This window comes from Alligator mississippiensis, chromosome 1 (genome assembly GCF_030867095.1).
Source record: "Alligator mississippiensis isolate rAllMis1 chromosome 1, rAllMis1, whole genome shotgun sequence".
NCBI classification, from domain to species: Eukaryota; Metazoa; Chordata; order Crocodylia; family Alligatoridae; genus Alligator; species Alligator mississippiensis.
In genome coordinates this window covers 199,142,498-199,164,182 of record NC_081824.1, presented here as the reverse complement: position 1 = coordinate 199,164,182, position 21,685 = coordinate 199,142,498, and the positions used below count along the sequence as shown (strand labels likewise).

General features: G+C 45.2%; 1 protein-coding gene and 1 long non-coding RNA gene across 2 annotated transcripts in view; one reads left to right on the top strand and one right to left on the bottom strand.

Annotated features, from left to right (window-relative positions):
* The window catches only part of RHOQ (ras homolog family member Q), a 32,160-nt gene that overhangs the window by 8,670 nt on the left and 1,805 nt on the right, over positions 1 to 21,685 (bottom strand). The gene's annotated exons all lie outside the window — the stretch shown is intronic.
* On the top strand, positions 1,132 to 16,965 carry LOC109282660 (uncharacterized). Its single transcript, XR_002089686.2, has 2 exons — positions 1,132 to 8,209; positions 16,008 to 16,965. It is a non-coding gene; the product is annotated as an uncharacterized LOC109282660 (long non-coding RNA).

The following is a 21,685-nucleotide window of genomic DNA, read 5'->3' as shown; positions in this document are numbered from 1 at the left end:
TACATTTCTATTTACACCCAATGAGTGCTAATGATTTTTTGCTTTCAAAAGTGTTTTACATACTTTGTTGGATAACTTGCAGGGTGCATAAAAGTTCAAATGAACTTTCTGTGTCTTATTTGACACCTATTCTTTTCCCATTTAGTTGCATCTTGGCACAAAGCCTTCCTTCTGAAGCACTGGATAGTGGTGTTTGGCAGTAAGCATTGGTATTGCTCCCTTGCCTGTACAGATAAACTCCTCTTCTCTCCTTCTACCTATTCATAAGGCTGCAGCTATATGCCCTGTGTCTTCTACATTTGAGAGCCCTGCATGTGTCACTTCATCGTACATAATTAAGATGTTAACTACAGGCAAGTACAGCCTACTGGGATATTTTATGCATCACAGCCAAATGGCCTGCTGATGTACATGTTATTGGCTCCATTGACTTCAACAGAGTTCTGCCTATTTTTATCAACAGGGAATTTGGTTCTATATATATACACACACAGTACTCCACTAGAAGCAAACATAAATGTTGCCGTGTATCTCACATTGGATTTTTGTCTATGCTGAATAAATTTGTTCAAAAGCTGTCCTACTGTTACTAACACTGATTCAGTTCCAGCAATTTTGGTAAAATGTGCAGCCCTAGTTACGGATGTGAAGTGATGAATGTTTAAACATTTAACTGTTCGCATATTGATAACTGGCAATACCTTACCAGTTTTTGTTTAGTGTGGGGTGGGGAGCAGTCTGGCAGGGAAGGGGAGGAAGGGAAGCAGCGTGATGCCCCTGAAGACAACACAGCAGGCAGGAGGGAGAGAAGCAAGGAAGGAGGGAGGAAAAAGCAAGGAGGGGAGGGGGACGGGGGAGTAGTACCTAGTATGGTGGGGAAGCAGGGGAACTGTGAGGGGCCTGTCCACAGCTCCAGCCCCTTCCCCACCATCCATCGAGGTGCATGTGCATCTGCTGCCGACAATGAGCCAGGCCAGGGCTCAGCAGACCCTGGTGCAGCTGCCTGTGGCCTCCTGGCCATCTGCCACAGCCGGCCCAGGCTCAGGGCAGGCCCCTGTCGCCTGCCACACAGCCTAGGCTGCTCTCAGCAAGGAGACCACAAGCACCTGCACCGGGATCCACAGAGCCCTGGTGCAGCTCATTGCCAGCAGGGGTGCACGCATACCTTGGGGCAGACAGTGGGGAAGTGTCTGGACTATGCTACCACAAGAAGGATCAGGCCCCTTGTGGCTTCCTCACCATCGTGTACCTGGTGCTGGCAACGAACCAGGCTGGGGTTCTGCAGACCCTGGTGCAGCCGCTTCTAGCCCCAGGCAGCCATGCGCCTGCAGCAGCAGCAGCAGGTAATGGGCTTCCCAGCCCACTGCTGCCACTTGGAGAACAAATGAAAACAGGAAGAGGCAGGTCCCTGGTAGATGTATGTGATCAGTTAACTGTTTCACCAATAACATTAGGGGAGTTTAACTGGGTACTTAATTGGTATTTATATCCCTAGCCCTAGTGTAGATGGACAGGAAGCTGCTGTTAAGTTTCGGTATGGTGTTCGTCATATCTACTCATTAAGATAAGATTATTTAAAATGTTACCAGCATCTAGTGACCGGTCTACATTAGTACTCCTAATACTGCTAACACTGAGGTTTTAAACCCTTTTGGGAATAATTTTTTTTTTTAATCTAGTATTATTGGGCCAAAATAGTAACACCTAATTCAACGCTGAGACTGAGTTTCACAGTAGTTGAGAATCTTAAGTGTGCCACTCTATAATGTATTACTTGAATCCATCAGTATATATGAAAGAAACTTTTATTCCAAAATTAAATCAAGTAGCAAATCTAATTATATTAGTGAACAGTCAATATAAATTCCAGTTTGAGTATGTGTGTGCATGCGCACAGGCATGCACACACTGTGCATCAATTAAACTTTCATTCCAGTTTAGGGGAGGGGCAGTGGGTATATATTTAGGCATTAAAAATATTTGAAGAATTTGACCAGAATATTTTAAGAACATTGGTATGATCAGAAAGAAAGTGACTAAGGACCAATACGACACAAAACAATTGCCTGAAATTCAAAGAATAGGGAAGGTGTCTCTAGTTAATCTACCACAGGCTTCTAAAGAAAATAATTTTGTCATCTGCTAAAGCAACCAAATGCAAATGGAGAAACAGGCTAAGGCTGTGTGAAATTTCGCCCAGCATTTCGAGCTCGAAACAGTGACATTGAAACGAAATAAAAGCCTTCAAAACAGCTTCACAACGAAACAAGGGAACTTGAAATGGCAGGCAGATTGGGGGCATGCACCCCCAGGAGGACTCTGGCACAGCCTCTGCAGCCCTCCCAGTGGTATGGGTGAGCCCCTGATCTGCCTGCAAGCCACATTTTATGATTCCCCATTATACCCTATGGATGAAACAGTGAAACAGCATCAAAACAGCGAAACATTTTCAACAAAACGAAACGGAACACTGATGTTGAAATGAAACAAAACTCAAAACAAAACACTGTTCCATCAAAACGGAAGTCGAAGCGGAACGATGCTGTTTCGCACAGCCCTAATAATAAGGAACTGCTGGTAACTGTTTGCCTCACCTTCTCAACTATAAGCAGGTATTTTTTTTCATTCCTCTATATTTAAACTTTCACTCCCATTGCTTTAAATCTACTGCAGTCACATTTAATTTTTCCCTGGCTTTCATAACTCTTATTTGGATCTGGTACCCTATTCTTCATGGTGGTGTGGTAATATGCACATCTTTGAAATGTTGTTTTACCATGTGTCGGGCACTGAAGCACAGAGTTCTTCTTCAAGTGCCTGTACATTCTACCTTCTTCACATGCACATTCTACCATGGGTATGCAAGTGCTTCAAGCACCCAAGCTGGAAGACATTTTTACCCTAGTAACTCATACAGCACACATGCAGCCTGGTTTGTGCCACAGGCAGAAAAGGTGGTATGGGCTTTCTTCTCTTCAGTTCCCCTCCACTGGGTTGGCTGGAAACAGAACTTCTGCAGTCTGTTCCAGACTGGGTGCATCTACATGAGACGTGTACAGGCAACCCCCGCTTAACGCTCTTAATTGGTTCTGGGAAAACCAAGCATTAAGCGCAACTGCGCTAAGGGAAACCCATTTCCCCATAGGCATTAATGTAAATAGAAATAATTGGTTATTGCCGCTTCTTGCCATAGCTTCTCACCATCGCTACCACCTTTCCCCACCCCTCTGCCTGCCTGCTGGCCGCTCCATCCCCACGTACCAGTCCATGCCCCACGCTCCTGGCAGCTCCAGTACCACGGGGCCCTGCGCTCTGCTTCTCACCACCACTGCTTCTCCCCACCCCCCCGTCCACCAGCCACTCTGGCACCATGTACCAGCCCAGGCCCTGTGCTCCTGCTACCCTGCCTGCATTCATGCCTGCCCCACCCCTCGCTGCTTCTTGCTTCCGCCGCTTCTCCCCGCCCACCCTGCCCGCCCGCTGCTCCAGAACCATGTGCCAGCCCGGGCCCCCCACTCCTGCTGGCCCTGGCCCCCCACCCAGTCACTGCTTCTTGCCACTGCTGCAGCTTCGCTGAGTGCTATAACAAAACTGGCTCAGCACTAAGTGAAATCAGGTATGAATTTTAAATGAGCACTATAGCGAAATAGCACGAAGTGAAACTGCCTTAAGCGGGGGTTGCCTGTACCGTGGAGTTGCCTAATTAGCTCTGCAGTAAATTTTCAGCATCTACACATGCAGCCCTATTAGGTCACAGTAAACTAATAAATGTGGCCACAGTTTTCTACTTGTAAACACAAGTATTATCCTGCAGTGGCATTATTTAGTGTGCTGTAATGCATGTGTAGATGCTGTCGAGGCTGTGGAGGGCACAAGGGTGCCCCAGCCAACTCCTCTACAGCACATTGAGCTGGATTGGAACAATGCCAGGCTGGGTCCCTGGGCCCCCTGCCAGCTGGGGTGGCTCCAACCTAGCTCAATGTGCTGTGGTCCTGAGTGCATGTGTGAACACAGTCCCCAGGAGCAATAAACTCCAGCACAATGTGCCAGAGTTTACACACAAATTTCATGTGTGGATATGGCCACTATGCACCTGGCCTACAGAAGTTTATTGAAACCTGATTTTTTTTTCTACCTTATTTTTTCTTTCTGTTTCTAAGTTATTTAAAGTTTACTCTTTCTTAGTTTTCATATTGTTATTTTGGTCTCCAGTATGTTTCAGCAAAGCCTGAGGCTTCCCTTGTCTGCACCACATAGCTTCTGTCTCCAAAGTGAGATTTCACTTTTTCCCTTGCTCTAATAAGGCCATACTCCCAACCATCATGATGGCTTCCCCCAGGTCTCCTGCTTTCACGATATACCCCTCCTGGATCAATGACTGCCATGGATGGGCATTGTATATGCTTCTGTTCCTCAGAGGAAGCTTAAACACTTGGCATGTATGTTATAGCAAACTGTTCACTTCCTGATTCTGGAAGGACTGTATAGCTAGTCTCTAGGGTTACCTCTGAGGTTAGTCTAGGGTGTCAGCCTCAGACCTCACAGTGCAGCATTTGGCTGGGTACAGGCAGGAGCTCAAATTCCCTCTTGAGTCTATTCTTGGCATTAGTGCCAGAGAAATCCTCCGATGAGCACAGGCCCAGAGATAAGTCAAGGGAAAATCCTCATTTAGGACATTCATTGCAAAAATGTTTGTTGCCCTCTGCTTGCTTCTCTGTTTCTAAGATTTCACGGTCCCATGTGGAAGCTACCACAGCTCAGAAATGCTGTAGCACCAAGGTCTCAGCCCTGATACCTAGTTCTAGAGAATCAACCTTTTAGGTATCTGGAAAACAGGAAAAGAGGTGACCAAAAGATTTCTCACCTTCCCTTCAGCACTGTCTAACTCTGGCAGTCTTCTACCCCAGCTCCAAGGAATTTGGGCATAGCACTGGCTGGTCCACCTCAGTATCCTTTAACCACTCCAAATCATCTGCAGTCCTGACATCCCTTGTGAAGCTGCCTTATTTTACTACATTGAGTGACCTCACTGTCCAGCTTGACCTGCATTCCCTGCTGCTCTCCTTGGCTCTGCTGGCACTAATCTCAGATCCATCGATTCCAGCTCCAGTTTGGGTTACAGAATCATCTCCAATTCTGGGACTTTTCATGCTACCAATTGAGGTCTCATTGGCAGATAGTACAAAATCCAAGAATGACCACAGATCCTTTTCTCCCTACCCTAGCCATATAATCCCTCCAGAGAAAAGCACTGAACCTTCAGAGTCCTGCCTGATGCCTCCAGGTTTTCGGTCCAGTGGTTGCACCAGTCACAAGCCCCATATTCAAGAGGTGTTTCCAAGGTCAGATCCGACAGCCATCTGACACAGACATTTGTCTCAGAGACTGGAGGAACTTCCTGACCTTCACCACTGTCTTCCTCCTATTCTGATGAAGTAGCTGTCCATCCTTTGGCACCTCCAATAGTCAACTTTAGGAGCTTTCAGAACCTCATAAGATAGAGGTGCAGGCTTTGAAAAGTTCAGAGGAGGAGGCTGATGATGACACCTCACCTAGCCTTCTGGACATTTTACAACAGTCTACATATAACAAATCATCTAACCCCTCAATGAGGTAGTAATAGACCTGGCCAGGGAACTGTGGGACCACAACCATGTTTGTCCCAACTACAAAGAAAGTTGGCAAATAATAGTCTCTGACAGGGTTGTGAATTTTTCTGCACGTACCCTACTCTTCCTTAGCTTAACTGCATCTAACAAGAAGGTGAAACTACTTTATAACACCTTGAAAGTTAAGACAACAAAGTGATTGGATTTGCTGGGAAGGAAATGTTATTCATTTGCTGTTTTGCAGTTACAGGTACTACCTGCCAGGTACTATTGTCCCTGGGACTCCAGAATTTATTAGCCCCTGTTATCCTATGACAAGCATGGAAGGAGATCTACAGTAGTTACTTCCTAATGCCAAAGAGAACAGGAAGGTAGTGCTTTATCTTGGATTTAAGAAAGCTCAGTTTCTTCATCTACAAGCTCAAATTCAAGATGGGTACTATAGCCAGCATAATCTCTTCCCTGAATTATAAGACAAGTTTGTATCTCCTTTACCTAGAGGTTGCCTATTTCCACATTGCCAAAATGCCTTAATACAAATATCTTTTATTCCACTACTAATAAAGAATCCCGCTCTTTGGATTCTTCATTGAAGGACAGCTCTACCACAGTTGACAGAGAATCTACAACCATTCTAGACTTGATCCAGTCCCTGGGCCCCATGGAAAACACCCAGAAGTTGAACTGAGGTTTAAAAAAGTATAAGCAAGTGAGGTATAAACTAAGGTTTTGGGGTCCTAATTTAACCAAAGCCAACTTCCCTATTTCAGTGCTTGCTGGATCTCATCATGCAGGTCAAAGTTAAGCTGATGATAAAAGCCAGGATTGCCTACCCATCTAATATGTATGGTCTCCTGAACCTTTCTGACAGTTGATGTCAGCCAAGACCTATTTACAACCCACCTCTTCTCCAGGAAAACACCCTGCTTGTAACTGTTCTCATATTAGGCATGTGCCGTAAGAATTCGGCTGGGACACAGATGGCCAGGCTTGCAGGTAAGCCCTGGAGGGCAATCAGAAGGTCAGCTAGGTGGGGGTACAGGTTAACAGGGTGTCAGATCAGGGTCTGGATCAGTGGAGTGGGAAACATGGGACCCACTTCAGGAGAGCTGACAGGGAGATCCAAGAGATGTAGTCCTGAGTGCAAGCCAAAGTCAGAAGCCAGGAGAACCAGAGAGCCAGGTGCTGAGTTGCAAGGAAGATCTGAGTGCAAGGTCAGGGAAAGCCAAAGCTGAGTCAGGAGCCAGGAGAATCAGACAGCCAGTACCGAGTTCCAGGGAAGATCTAGGATCAGGGCCAAGTCAGGAGCCAGGAGAACCAGAGAGCTGCGAATGCAAGGCTTGCCAGAGCAGATTGAGGCTGTTGCCAAGGCATGCCTGCAGCCTGAGGCTGCAGATGTGCTTGAAAGGGCTGACTGGCACTCTCCGCAGCCAATTTAGTTACAGAGAATGGGACAGTTGCATTAGTCCAGGACCAAGGTCAGGTGTGGAAGCTCAAGAACTCAGCCTGACCTGGCCTGGCCTGACTGGAGACCTTGACACATCCTCTGCCACTTGGAAAAATCCAGCCAACATTTTCAGAAGGGGTCCTCTTTTTTTGTACCTCTCAACTGTCACCAACAAAACAAACAAGAACTGGTCCATCAATCTCCAGATACACCTCTTGGTACTGCATATCCCAGGTCTTTAGTCAAACCTCAGCCATCACTTCTTTCTGCATCATGAATGGGAGATCAGAGACTTTGTTCTGCATTTTCTTGGACAGAAGTCATCCAAAAATTTATTTTTGCACCTCAGATGACAACAAGAAGTCCTAGACCTCTGCTCCAGGAAAGGACCTAGCCCAGACTCACAGTCCGATTCCAGCCATCTGCAAAGCAGTTACCAGAAACCTCATACGCTCCCTCACCAAACATTATACAATAGCAAAAGCCTCCAGAGTGGGCAGTGCATTTGGCAAAGCTGTCCTGTTACTGTTCATAGAGGACTGCAATACCTGCCTCCAGGACTGGTTTGGAGCCACCTGCAATGGACTGTGAGTATGGGTAGGTACTTGAAGGAAAAAGAGAAACATACTTGGCAGAAACTGGAGTTATTCAATACGAGTTGTCTGTATACATACTTAACATCCCACCATTCTTCCCCGCTTCCTCAGAGTCCCTGAAATGCTAGGATCTTTGAAAGGATACTGTAGAGAGGGTAGTGCACAGCACTTGTGCCACTGATGCAATGCATGTGGAGCAGGTATGGCACAGGAGCACGTACATGGATACTGCTAGGGTAAGCAAATACTCTAAGGTCAAGTGCTTGAGGTGTATGCAAACCCACAGTAAATAAGAATATGCGCAACATGTCTCAAAGAGCTTCAGTTGCTGGTAAGTAATTTTTCTTCTCACTGCACTCACATTTTGGATACCTAGATAGATTTGTTCCAACACATCCCAAACTGGATGTTTTTTTCTTTTTCCAGACCTTCTTTATTTTCCCAAAGGCGAAATATCAGGAAGCTTTGGATGTGTAATGCAAGGGACCCTCCTGCAGTTCTGCAGCAAATGTCATTATCTCAAATGTCAGGCCAGATTAAACACTGGTGCACTTCAGGTGAGTTCTGTTAATACCACGTAAAATTGATTCTAAATTAGTATTTTGCTTGATTTCACAAATGTGAGATGGGAGTCTATGAGGTTGGAAGCATGGTTTGCTGCTTGAAAGAAGAAGGCTGAAAGTCAGACAGTAAAACTTTTTCTGGCTCATTCACTGACTAACTAGGTCAGGGTTGACAGCCTACAGCCTGCAAGCCGGATCTGACCAACAGAGCTTTTGGATCCAGCCTGCAGAGCCATGGCTTTAGTGGCACTCAGGGGCAGGGTGCTGCAGCAGTGCACTCTGGGCATCAGTGCAAGGGATGGGGGTAGGTCTGCTGAGAAGCAGCCGGGCCCATCTCAGACCCCATTCTGGATGATTCTGGCCTCCTGCCGGAAAACATTACCAGTCCCTGAACTCTAGGCAGTTAGGGGCTAATCTCTGTCCTTCAGTTTGTCTTGTAAAATCGGAATGCCTCAGAGGGGGTCACAAACCTGTGAGATCCTGTGAGCTATGGCACTAAAGAAGGGGGCATGCCATTATTCTATATATTAAAAGCCTTATTTTATTATAGATTTTAAACTCTAATGTTTAGGCCTGCAGTAAGCAGTGCTTCTTTGGAATGACTTCAGAGGGCTAGATTAAGGCAATATGGGACTCAAACTGCACCAGAAACCTGGTTGCAACCCCAGGTTGAAACAGTGGTGGCAACTGCCCCTACTCCCACTTACAGGAAATGTAAAAGATTGGCTCTCCTCCTCCTCTGGAGTGGCATCAGCCTTGCGAGGAGAAGGGGTATTTATCATCAGTTCCTTCCCTGTACCCTGGTAAGGCAGGGAAGTAACCCAGTGCACCCTTCTCTTCCTGCCACACCCAGGGGCCTATGCTGGGGTGGTACTGGGGAGCTTCCCAGAAGTCTTGCAGTTCATGCCGTGAGACACATAAGGAAGTTTGTGCGTCCCAGAACCATTGCTTCAAGCTTTCTGTTGATTCACACTAAACTGAGCGTATCCGGTTCTTTCTTTCCAATTATCAGGACAGCTTTGAGCTAGAATCTTCCATTTAAAGACGTAATTCTCATGTGCTCCCATGACTCCTAAGCGCACACTCACAGCGATTATACCCTAATCTGGCCCTCATTACCTTGCGTCTCCTGGCACATAAAACAGTCAATATTGCAGCAGAAAGAGGACTTTCATTTAAAATCTTCAATCATGATAATAATGCAATCTAATAAAGAGAAGGGGAAAGTCTACTTGGACAATTTTATACCATGGGAAGTTTTGAAAAAACATAAAACTTGCAGCACTCTGGAGAAAAACTGCAACTTGATGACTCTGGGTTTGTGATCTCTGTATTAGCAACCATCTGTTGCTTTCATGGCTTATAGCAGCAAACATAAGAAGAGGCTCTCACTCAGAACCATCTGTTTTTAGAGGGGAAACCAAAAATAGACATCAGGCCAAACTGCTGAAGGAATCCAACCTTCATCTACTGAAGGGTAACTATTACTGCTGTTCAAAGGGTATCAGAGAAGCACGCATACATACTAGAGCTGGCTTCTGAAGAGTGAAGTCCCTGCTGTAGGTCTAAATTATAATCCATGTACATAGCAGTGCACGGTAATGACAGTCTACAAAGCCTCACTGAGTAGGAATCCCTGCGATTCACTTTTATCATTTCACAGCTTCTTTCAAAGTTAGCCTTGAAGGTTAACGAACAGTTATGCTGCTGCTAGTTTTCTTCCTTGAGAAGATTTCCATATTAAAAGGGTTGGGTGATATTTTAGAGCTGCTAAACAATAAATAAATGGCCTGTACTATCTTTAGTGCTCAACATAAGCATCAGAAAGCTAAAGCCATTATACACTGTCCCTAGAGAAAATCAGGGGCAATTGCAATGGCTTAGATGGAGTTACCCCAAGCTAAGAGCCAAATTACAGCTTTGCCACAAACCCTGAGTGAGTGGCAGTTTTCAGCTGCCTGCCCCAGAAGCAGCCCAGGAAATAGGCTATGATTCAACTGGTCACAAACTACTTTCTGGTTTCTCCCCCTTGCTCTGAGGGGAGGGGGAGGGGAAAGGGGGAAGTGGTCTGACTGCCCTGTACCAAGCACAAATTACTTCCCCTGATGTATCGACTCATCTAACCTAGTTTAACTGTGGCTGCAGTCACTCCCTAGCCATCTGCACAGAACAGGGAAGATCTGCCCCAGAATGCTGCTCTCCTGGCTCTGCAGCTCATACATATTGCAGATGCATGATGCAGGCCCCAACCTGGCCTAAATGGATGAAGAATCTGGCCTGATGACCGTGCAGATGGCTAGGGAGTGACTGCAGCCAAAGTCAAGCTAGGTTAAATGACCATATTCATCCTATGGTGGTGCCCAGAGAATCCAGTCAAGAGCAAGGCCCCACTGCGCTGGATACGTAATCTTCAAAATTTGAAGTCTTCAACATTGTTTCTTACACATGCCAAACATGTACAGTTGACATATCATAGGAGGTAAGGAAAAAGGCATGCTACAAATCCCATCTAGGGATGTGTGCATCCCTGCAGACTTTGGGTGCAGAACAGGTGGTGTTATTCTGGTTGCCGAGGGCACGGTGGATTAATGTGAGCTTCACAATGGAAGGCCTGGTGGTGCTGATGTGTGTCCAGTATCTATTTTTGATTAACAGCAAAGGTACTGAGAGCACAGGCTAAGCGCTCACTCTTTTATCGTACTATAAAATGAAACAAGTAAATCCTAAACCACCTCCAAACTAGGAAGAGGAGGATTGTTGGGAGCAGGTATGAATTACACATTGAAAGAGCTGAGTGGAACAGTGATTTCTTTTATATTTTATGCCAAAGTGCTTAAGAGAGTGGGATCGCTTACATGTCTGAATAGCTTCTCTGTAAAAGAGACAAATATCCAGTGGGACGGAGGAGGCTGCAAAACTGCATTTTAAGGTATTTAGAGCAATAGAAGCAAACCAATCACATTCACATATCAACAAAGTGACTGCAGAAGTCTCCTTTAATGCAGTGTCACAGAGTGCATTTGTGTAAGGCAGCTGTGAATCAGGAATGCAGAAATCCTGGTGCCTTCTGCATCTGCTATTGGTGAGCTCTGCATGGCTCTATGACGAAAGAACTTGCATGGGCTGGAGGGAAGGGTTATGGTTTCTTTATTGCCCCTTATGCAGCTCCAATAGGTACATATATGTCTTCACATGTGTGTACCTACAGAAAGTGTGGAGAGAGGTCACATTTACTATTCCAGTCCCTGGGAAGAGCTGAGCAACTTGAAGAGCTGATCCTGCCAACCCCCAGGATAGTTCCCAGAATCATCCTTGTGTATCTGGATTGTGAACAGAGAGGCTATTATGGAGGGCATGAATTTAACCCATAAGGGCAAACCAGTCACCTCTGCAGTGGCTAGGCAGGTTGTCACTCCTGGTGAAACTGGTGTGGTTCCCTAATGTAGAGGTGGGGAATGCATGCTGGGGGGACAGGGATGCCCACTCTGCATAGTACAGAACCCCACTTTTCTCACTGGGGATGAGAGAAGCCAGAGGATTTTCCTGTGTGGCTCTGCATGTGAGGAACTGCAGAAAGGGCCAGGAGATGCTACTTGGGCCACCAGGGCCTACTTTATAATTGCTCTGTTGTCAGAGGGTAAGGGAAGATTCCTCCACAAGACTCCCCCTCGCCTCCAAATAGCTGTCCAGCCTGACTAAGAACAGGTTGCACAATTTGGGTCTTAACCTATGATGTATTCATATGGATTTTGCTAAGGTGGCAGCTCACCCAGTGATTCACCAAAACGCTGGTATGCTAAGGACAGAATGTGCAGAAATTTAGCGCTCAGTCTTTTTCTCCTGGGAGGCTGCATGCCCTACAGAGAAAGAAGCTCTTTGGAAAGACAGCTCCTTTAATTATACCATCACCATTTTAGTAGGGTATGGCAATCAAGCAATCTTTTCCAGAGGGAATGGGACAGGAAGTGCAACATCCATTCAATATGGGACAGATCCTCTATGTAGGAACCCTATACGAAGGAAGAATGACTCAGTGATCTGACAGGGTCTTTCCTCCCTGCCTCTCTCTTTCAACTGAAAAACAAAAACAAGTTCCTCTTTTCAATGATATAGCATTAAAAAACACCTTTATAAAAGACAGGATTCTAAAGTTTTACCTAATCTCCTTGAGATCAGCCCTTGTGATGGTATTAGCGCCACTGGTCTTATATCACGGTAAAAAAACTTTGTGGAATTAAAAGCAGCGGGTGGTAGTATCTGTGGTTCTTCTGCACAGGGTTGTATGTTGAGACCATGATTTATCAGAAGTGGTCAGTGTCCACCTATCTGCTCCCAATGAAGATACCAGTAAAACTTCAACAGAGAATTTTTAGCTTAAATGCCAAGTGTACTTGAAAACCCTTCCCACAGTCTCTATTTTGCACACTGTTCCATTTGTCACTATCCCAAATGCACACATACAGACTTTCTATCTATTAAAATACAACCTGTCACCTCTTACTTCTACCTCAACATTCACTCTAGACACTATATTGAAATATCAGTGAAAACCAAACCCAGAAGGGACCCAACAATGAGAACACTAATGATCTTTCAGAGTTCACTATGCTATGCCCAATTTAAAGAGCAAGTGCTTGAGGCAGGCATCTGTATTTGTTTTATTCATTTATAAAGCACTGTGCTCATGTACAATGTTGACAAATGTCTCTCTGCTCTACAATATATAGTGTCACCTGTTTTGTTAATATGCAAACCACCAAATGTTGGCTGTAGCCAGAAGAATTACTGATTGTGCTATAACAAAATGGATACTGCACAGAACAACATTAAAGGAAAACTATTATTTAGTAGCTATGCAAGTCAAATGACACAACCTTTTCACAACTGCTAAAAGTGTCAGTGTAGTATTCAAAGGCATTTTGCATTATGCAAGTAATTCAATTGCCAACCCAAATTAATAAGAAACAGACTTTCCTTTTTACTGAACTACTATTCTTTTTCATGTTTCAATAAGGTTTTTAATTTTTTTGTCAGAATGTAAGTTGGGCTTTGAGTTCGAACAAAATAAAATGTCTTGAAGCTGTCTAAAAGGATCCATCATTGTACTGTTAATATTTACACTGTAATACACCATTGCCAATTCTTTTGACTGTTAGGAATCTCAAAGTTTGGGCAGTTTCCTTAAAGACTTGGATACATAAGAATCGCATCTTAAAACAAAACGTAAGTTTCTAGCCTTTGCAGATATGGAGAAAAGCTGGACTATCTGAACTCTAAAAACTTAGAAAACAAATGAACCCAAATACATTTTTAATCTTAGGGTTTTAGTGCCCCGACTCATGATTTTGAATGCATGGGATTGACAACATTATCAGCATTGCCAAAGTAAAATTTTATAGCCATTTGGTTGATATGCTGTTGACATAGGATCTGATGCAAAGTGCCTTAATATCAATGGAAAAGACTCCTGATAACTTTACAAGAGCTTTGGATCAGACCCGATTATGGACAGCAAGAAGCAAAGTAATGTAATCTAAGATGTTTAACTATGGAAAGAAGACCTGAGCTGACTAGGTAGAACTCAGGTTCAAGTTGAGGTTAGGCTGGAGTTCAGAGCTACAGTCTGAGATTGAATCAGGGGATCATTACAAAGATATCACGCGAATTGGAGGTCTTTTAAACTGCTGGTTAAGATGAAGTATAAAAAAATTGGCCACTTTTCATTTTGCAACTAAATAAGAATCAGTTAAAATCAGGAAGTTCAGTTACAAACCTCTGTGAAATTGTCAAGGTTCTGGTTTGGTCTCTATCAGAAAGACTGCACCATCTTCACTCACTTCAGTAAGGTTGATATCATTGTCCCTTCCCTCCTCAATGTCCTTGTTGTGACAAGGTACTTAGCAAAATTCACAGATTTGTTAGCATCTGACAGGGCTGTGCCATAAGTACTTCTGGCTATAGACTTGGACTTGTGACCTCTGGGGTGTCAGTCATACACCTTAGCACCCACACCACCCCCAGCCCCATTGGTCCCTTTACCTGATATAGATGCAGACTGCCCTTTAATAAATACAAGCACAGATATATGAGATACTTTAAAATGAAATCAGGAAATAAAAGAATGTGGCAATATTGTACTGACAAATCAGTAATTGCTATTTGCATTCAGTATAATCTTTAATTTATGCAAGGTTTCTAAGAGTATTAAATAGCTGTCACTAAAATCTGGGAGAAATAATAATAAAGAATATAGTTTAACGAATATCTATCCCAACTTCAAGGACATCCAGCTACTATTAATCCAAGATAAGGGGAATTTTTACTTGACTGCACAGTGAGTGTGGAATAGTCTCAGCCCAGCAGCAGTCTCTCTAAAGCAGCAGGGTTTACAGAATTGTGCTCCAGACACCTTATTTGTACTCTCATTTAGGTACTGAAGGCCTCTCACATTGGGTTACTTTGCTGTGGTTCTTTACTTAGCTCTGCCATTGACTTACTCTAAATTTGGCCAATGCACTTGGGATTACATTTTCAAAAGCATTCAGTGTATTTAGGAGCCCAATTTAAGATAGCTATCATCTGATTTTCAGAGGCACTGAAAATGTAGGTCAGTGGCAACTGTCCACTCCTGGCACTCTCTGAAAATCAAGTTTTAAATGTCTCTAGATAGCACCCTTTAATAATGGACAGTTTTGATAATTTAGCTCTTAATGTCTTGGATCTTCACTTTCCCATCTCTAAACTTGGGATGATGATGCTCTTATAGCTCACAGAAACGTTAAGATCCAGCCTCCAGATCATCCAGTTCCTGACACCTGCTCTCACCCGTCTTTGGTTAAGCATTCTTCCCCATATCTCTGTTTGATTCAGCAGAAAATTCATAAACTTGTATTTATGCCATTAGTCCATTACCTTGCAAAAACTGTGAAACTTAGCTAACATATAGAAAATCTGGCATATTTTCTCTTTAAATACATCTCTACACATCTGATTTTTAATGGAAACCTCTGGCTCTGACTGGGGACAGCAGTCACCACCTGCACATGGCAGCCTTTCTTGGGAGGCTCTTTAGCAATAGACTCGGGGTAAAATACACCGGGCACAGTATGTTGCCCAACAGTGGACAAAGAGGGCCCCAGCAGCAGCTGGCAGCACAGAGTGGGAGATAAAGTTAATAGCAGAAACAGATCATTAAGTGCCATGACCCTCGTGCTTGTGAGCCTTTGTACTCTAGGATTGAAGTCAACCCTATGACTTGACTGTAGGTCCAGTTCAAAGTAAATGGGCTGTAAGGGAGGACAACCATTTTCAGCACAAACTCCTGGGCTACAGAGAAAAGATTTTCTGCACTACTGTGTCATTATTATGTTGAAAGAAGAAATGCTTGCTAAACTGGACCATCTCATAATGTTTAGACATGTTCCAGTAGAGATTATAGATATCACTAATATCTCCTGTTTTAGTATAGTAACAGCAACACTCAATTCTGCAAACTGTGTATACAGCTAGTCTAAGTAGCCAGGTCTTTCTATCACAATTACCCTCATCCTCTCTCATAAACATCCTCAATATCTTAGTTCCGCTCTTTGTCTTTGAGCCCAGTGACTCAGATATTTAACTTAGTCACCTAGAAATCTTGATGACTTGAACAATGAAGAGTGCTTTCAACCTCAAGACTTCAGGTAAAGACAGGGAACAGGTGCCTTTGACTTTAGTGAAAATACTGACATTTGCAAGACTAAGGCCTTAGACTTGGTTGAAGCAGAGACTTTTACTATGTCTTTTCCTACAGGGTCTGGATCCTGGTTGAGGCTGCTGAGAATAGAAATCTCCATCCTTATCTGAATCGGGAAGAACAAAGAGCTGGATTCTGTAATGTGCTCAGCCCATGCATCTACTGATTTCAGTGGGAACTGAAGAGGAGCTCAGATTTTTGCAGCATTGGACTCCAACATTTCTGTTCACAGACTTTTAAAAGTGGAAATGAGTGGGGGACAGCCTCTGTTCTGGAGGCAGAAGCAGCCCTGCTATTTTACCAGAGGAAGTCAAAGATTAACTGTACAATGGAGGTATTAACATTAATCTCTTGGTGAAATCCAGCCCCTCAGAGTAACCTTGCCCCAAACATGCTGGACATATACACACACTTTCATCCATGAACAGCACTGCAGCACATGTTCACCTGACTTGTACACTTCCTGAGAGGGAAAGGCAGCTAGAAAGGGACTGAAGAGAAAGATGAAGAAGGAAATCCAGGCAATTTAAAAGATTTCAGTTACAAATTCTGAGGGCCTGACAGAACTTGGATGATCAAAACCATTCTCCTCAGCCTCAATAAATGGCTGCAGAGAGCAGAGGAGCTGAAGTGGCTATGGACTCCACCTCTGCAAGGAATTCTGTGGAATGTCTTCTATAGCATGGCATAGCCCCTGTAGAGGCATGGCTCCCACCCCTCTCCTGGGAATAGGAGCTAACCTCCACAGCTGCAGAACTAAACAGGCTCCAAGAGCTTCCACTTTCCAGCAGCTGTACTGGCTATTTTCTGCAAGACCCTGAATATTTTCAGTGAAAAGGGAGCCTGACTGACATGTGTGTGAGCAGATATGCACATGCACACACACACATAAAGGTATCTGTACAGAAAGAGATGTGTGTGTATGTGTGTGTGTAATCCTTTTGGTGCTGTATATTCAAAGCGGGGACAAATATAACTTTATCCTTTAAAATAAAAATGCCATATTTACTCTGAACCCATTTTTTATTCAGGCTAGATCCAAGGGTTTATGCCAGGGGTGGCCAGTTACTCACCCTGGGAGCCACATCTGATCCTCCACCGAAGCTGGGAGGGGGGTGCTAAGTGACCCAGAATGGAGGTGACCACCCACTCCCCTGCACCGCCAAACACTTTCATCCGGCCCACAGTACCCACCAATAAACTGTGCCGCACCAAGCCCTTCTGCCCACGAGGGTGGGAGCAATGCACCCACATGCACACACAGCTCCAAACATACCCTATTGCCTTGCTCCCACCCTCGGGGGCAGAAGGGCCCAGCCAGCATGCAGCTTCTACACCGGGCTGCTGCTGCTCCTGCAGCAGCAGCCCCCAGGGACCTGCTCTGTTTCTCCAGTCTCCTGCTGGCTCCCGGCAACAGGTAGGAAACTGGCAGGGGTGGGGCTGCAGCTGGGTGGGAGCATGGAGTGTGGGACTGGTAGCAGCACAGAGCCCACATCCAGGGGCTCCCCTGGACATGGGTTCTGCGCTGCTGCCACTAGCCCCAGCCCCATGCAGCACAGAGCTCAGGTGGGCAGCATGTGGGTTCGAGGGAGAGTAGGGAGGGGGGTTGAGCCGCTCTTCTCATGGTACACAGCCTGGGCAAACGCTGGCAGCAGCAGCAAGCGGTGACACTCAGGGCACAGATGTCCAGTGCATGGGGCTTATCTCCAGTGCCCAGTGACTTCAGCAGCTGCATGTGAGTGGCACAGAGCGCCAGCAATATATATGGTCTGGCGGATGCTGCACTCCTCACTGTGATGTGCAGCACTGGCTGGAGCCGTGCCCTGCTGGGCACCTGCACCCCGAGCACTCCTCCCTGCTGCTACACCATGGGGGAAGTGTGGGGGCAATCCCCACACTCCCTCACACCCCACAAATGCCACACACCCTGCCCCACAACCCCCTCACATATATACAAACCCTAACATATCCTTTTCCCCCTCCACACACAGCCACATTCTTTCACAACCCTCCACACCCTACCATACACACACACCCACCACTCTCACTACACATCCACAACCCCCCACAAAATACAGGACTAAGAATTTATTTCTGAGTTATTATGCAATTGCCTCTATATACACTATGCAAACAAATCACAACAAAAATGTTTTTTGTAATAAGATTAACATATGTTACAGATTCATAGATTGTAAGGCCAGAAGGGACCTCAGAAGATCATCGGGTTCAGCCCCCTGCACCAAGCAGGAAATGGGGTATAGTAAATGTTTGACTTCTAGTGTATGATTTAGATTTTTTCTGGTTCTAAGATGGCAACCCCCACCCTCCCAAAAGAAGTATTTCTAGGGGGCAAAGGGAGGGACATCTGGTGGCAAAGGTCAGGGGTTAGCGGCGGGACTTCTGGTCCCATGTTGGCGACAAGGGGGAGGGGCAACTGTCAAGGGGTGCAGCCCTGGACAGCTCACCAAAACTTGTTAAGCAGCCCTTCAGCCAAAATAATTGCCTGCCCCTGCCATAAGACATAACTATACAGCTTGAAACACTTATTTTCTTCCTTTGATATATTATCTTCGAAGCTTTAAAATAACATTTCCGTCTTCTGCTAGTTCCAGGAAGAAGGGTTCATCTGCTAACTGCTTCTGATGAGTCAATGAAGAGAACTAAGACGCTGGACTTGGGGCTGTGGGAGGGGCACGTGGCACAAGAATTCTTTGCAAGGTTCCCGTCATGGAGTTCCTTCTTAGCCATTCTGCTGTGGAAGGAGTTTGCAACCTTCCTCCTACCCAAAAGTAGACTCGAGTAGCATTTCTCAACCTGTGGGTTACCGCCCAAAAGTGGGTCACAAGAATATATGAAAGGGGTGCAAACCAACTTTACAACTGGATTCTCCTTTAAAGGAGAAAAACATGGAAAACTGTGGGTTTCCCCTTGCAGGCTGGCAGAGTTCCAGCCTGCAAGTGGGCTGTTTTTGGCTGGGGGAGCAGGAAGAAGGTAATCGGGAAGGGGGTGCCATTTGCATGCGCACACATGCACGTGGCAGCCAGGCAGCATGGAAAGCAGCTCCCTGCAGGTAAGTCTAAAGGGCAGGGGGGGCATAGACAATGCATTGGGAGGGCAGCAGGGCACAGGCAACATGTTGGGGGATATGGAGGGGCAGTTGTCCCCCCATTTCTGCTCCCACAGTGGACACAGGGCTTCACCCTGGCCAGATTGGCATGGGCAGCACCTGCCTCCATGACCCAGCAGGCAGGACCCAGCACAGGAGGGCAGAGCAGGGCGGCAAGATTCATTGCTGCCTGCACCCGCTGTGCCACCAGCAGTGTGAGAAGTAATGGACCGGGGGTGGGGGGGAGGTGGCAGTGGTGGCCAGGCCATAGTGGCAGGGTAGAGCCCGGTACCCGAGTGGCTAGCAGCAGGAGGAGGTGAGAGCAGTGTGGCGCACCCCCCAATCCGTTACTCCTCATGCTGCTGGTGGCACAGTTGGCAGGGGGGTCCCAGCAGTGGCGGCACACCAACAAGCCTCATCGCCTGAAGCGGGAGGCAGCGGGTTGGGAGTGAGGGGCACTGGGAGGGCTAGGGGGCTGCTTTCTACTTAAAGTATTTACTGGGTTGGGACTGGCCATGGATGTTTACAAATGGATCCTGGTACAAAAAAGGTTGAGAAACAATGGACTAGATGACCCATTCAGACACCTACAGGAATCCGCAGCTCTGGTCACTAGTACCTTATGGGTCTACAGCAGCACCTGTGGTGCCTGGCACCCAGATATTTCCCCATCTGTGGCTGCCCTTGGCAAGTCCTTCCCCTCTTCTTTAGAGAACCTCCACAACCCAAGGTGCTCTGTAGGAAAGACAGCACACCTCTAGGATCTTTCACTTTTCCTCTGAATCTCCGTAGTGGCAGGAGAGGGGGACCTGCCTTTCTCTCTGCAGCCCACTTACTTTTTGGGCTTACCCTGGACCTGATGTGCAGAGCCCATGGAAGCAGAGAAAAGGAGATAGGAAAGACCAAGAGAAAAGGCAGCTGAGCTCTCCTTTCAAGTGGAGAAAGAGGGCAGGATCTGTATATGGATCTGGGGTGGGACAGGAAACAGTTTCCCCCTTATTACCCATTCCTATATATTTAAAAATTTAGGGTCACTGAATTTGGCCTGAACTCACACTGCACAAGGGCAAACTGCTCTTGTGAGAAACTTGGGTTCCACATAAACTATCCCATCCCTTCACAAGTTTTATGTTTAAGATTTCTAGGTCTCAAAAAATTAACATCGTTTCCCTAACTTACTGCAGTAAAGTCTGAACAAAGAACTTAACACCGAACAACTTTGCCTCATATAACAGAAGCCCCTCTATTTGCCTATCGGCTATAGATCAACTGGTGCACCCATTCACTCACTATACAGTATGACACAGGACGCTCAGTTTCTATATTTGTATGCTCCTAATACACAGACAGGATAGGATACCACAAGACGAACTCGGTGATAAGGCTGTACGCAGTTAAGCACACATACTCTGCCATTAATAGCAACAAGCTAAGACTGAACACTTGAAGATGTCACATAAAGCTAAGACATGTACAAAACCAGTAGTCCTAGGTTGCCTTTAGAGACTTTGGATTGTTAATAAACAATGTTTTCTTAAATGCGATTTTCTTGAACGTTTAGGATTTTTATAATGCCCCACATATTACAGTTTTGATGTTACAGGAGAGGCTTAATTAGTCTGATTACAGGGCAGTTTGGTACAGTTCACTTTTAGTTAATTTGAGACAGAGGTAGCAGCAAATGACTATAGGTTATTAGCACAATACTAGCCTGTGACATCATAATCATGCAACATCACTTTCTGGTAAAAGTCACATCCTTCAGATATGACTTAATGATCTGAATGTAGTTCAAATACTAGGAATCTGCTCCTTCTGCTAGTATGAGGTTTCCTATTGATTTCAGGCCCAATAAAGGTATAATATGTACCAGTGAGATCATATAATTTACTTTAAGACTTGATGTGTCTTAAGCAAAGTAATAGCATAGTTCAAACACTAATTGTTATGATAAATACAAGAATCAACATGTACAGGAATAATCGCTAGGCTATGCAGATCAGACTGTATTATCTTAACGGTTGCTATAGGGAAAAAAAAACCACCATTGTGAAATAGGCTGGAAGGCCATGTATTTGGAATAAAAATGCATAAACATGTTCCAAGAAAAGAAAACACCTTCCCACGTTCTTGTGAGGATACCAGACATGTTTTCAATGAATACGGCCCAATCCTGTAGTATGCTGAATGACTCCTTGTGAAACTCTTAGCGCTTGGCAGGGACTGGCACCTTGGGAATTATTTTTTTTAGACAAGCCACCTCAAACAACACCATGATCTCTCATGTCTGAGATGGTTTCCCTATTTACTGCAAAACTGTAGATAGGTGGTATTTAATGTAAGCTTATTAAATCCCTATTATTGCAAGTTATTCAAGCTTTTTTGCCACCTTAACAAAAGAATCTGCAAATACCAGTACAACAATGCTAATGATTTCACTTAAATAAAGCACATTTCAAGTAAGGGGGTAAAACGTACGTGCACAAAACACCTTTCACAATAGAAGTCGTATTTGTAGAATTGCCTATCCCAAAGTATTCAGTTGATGTTTTGTCGGGTACCAAACAGGCAGGATTACAAACATGATGGCTGAGATAGAGACTACTGCATTTTTCATGTTCTATTT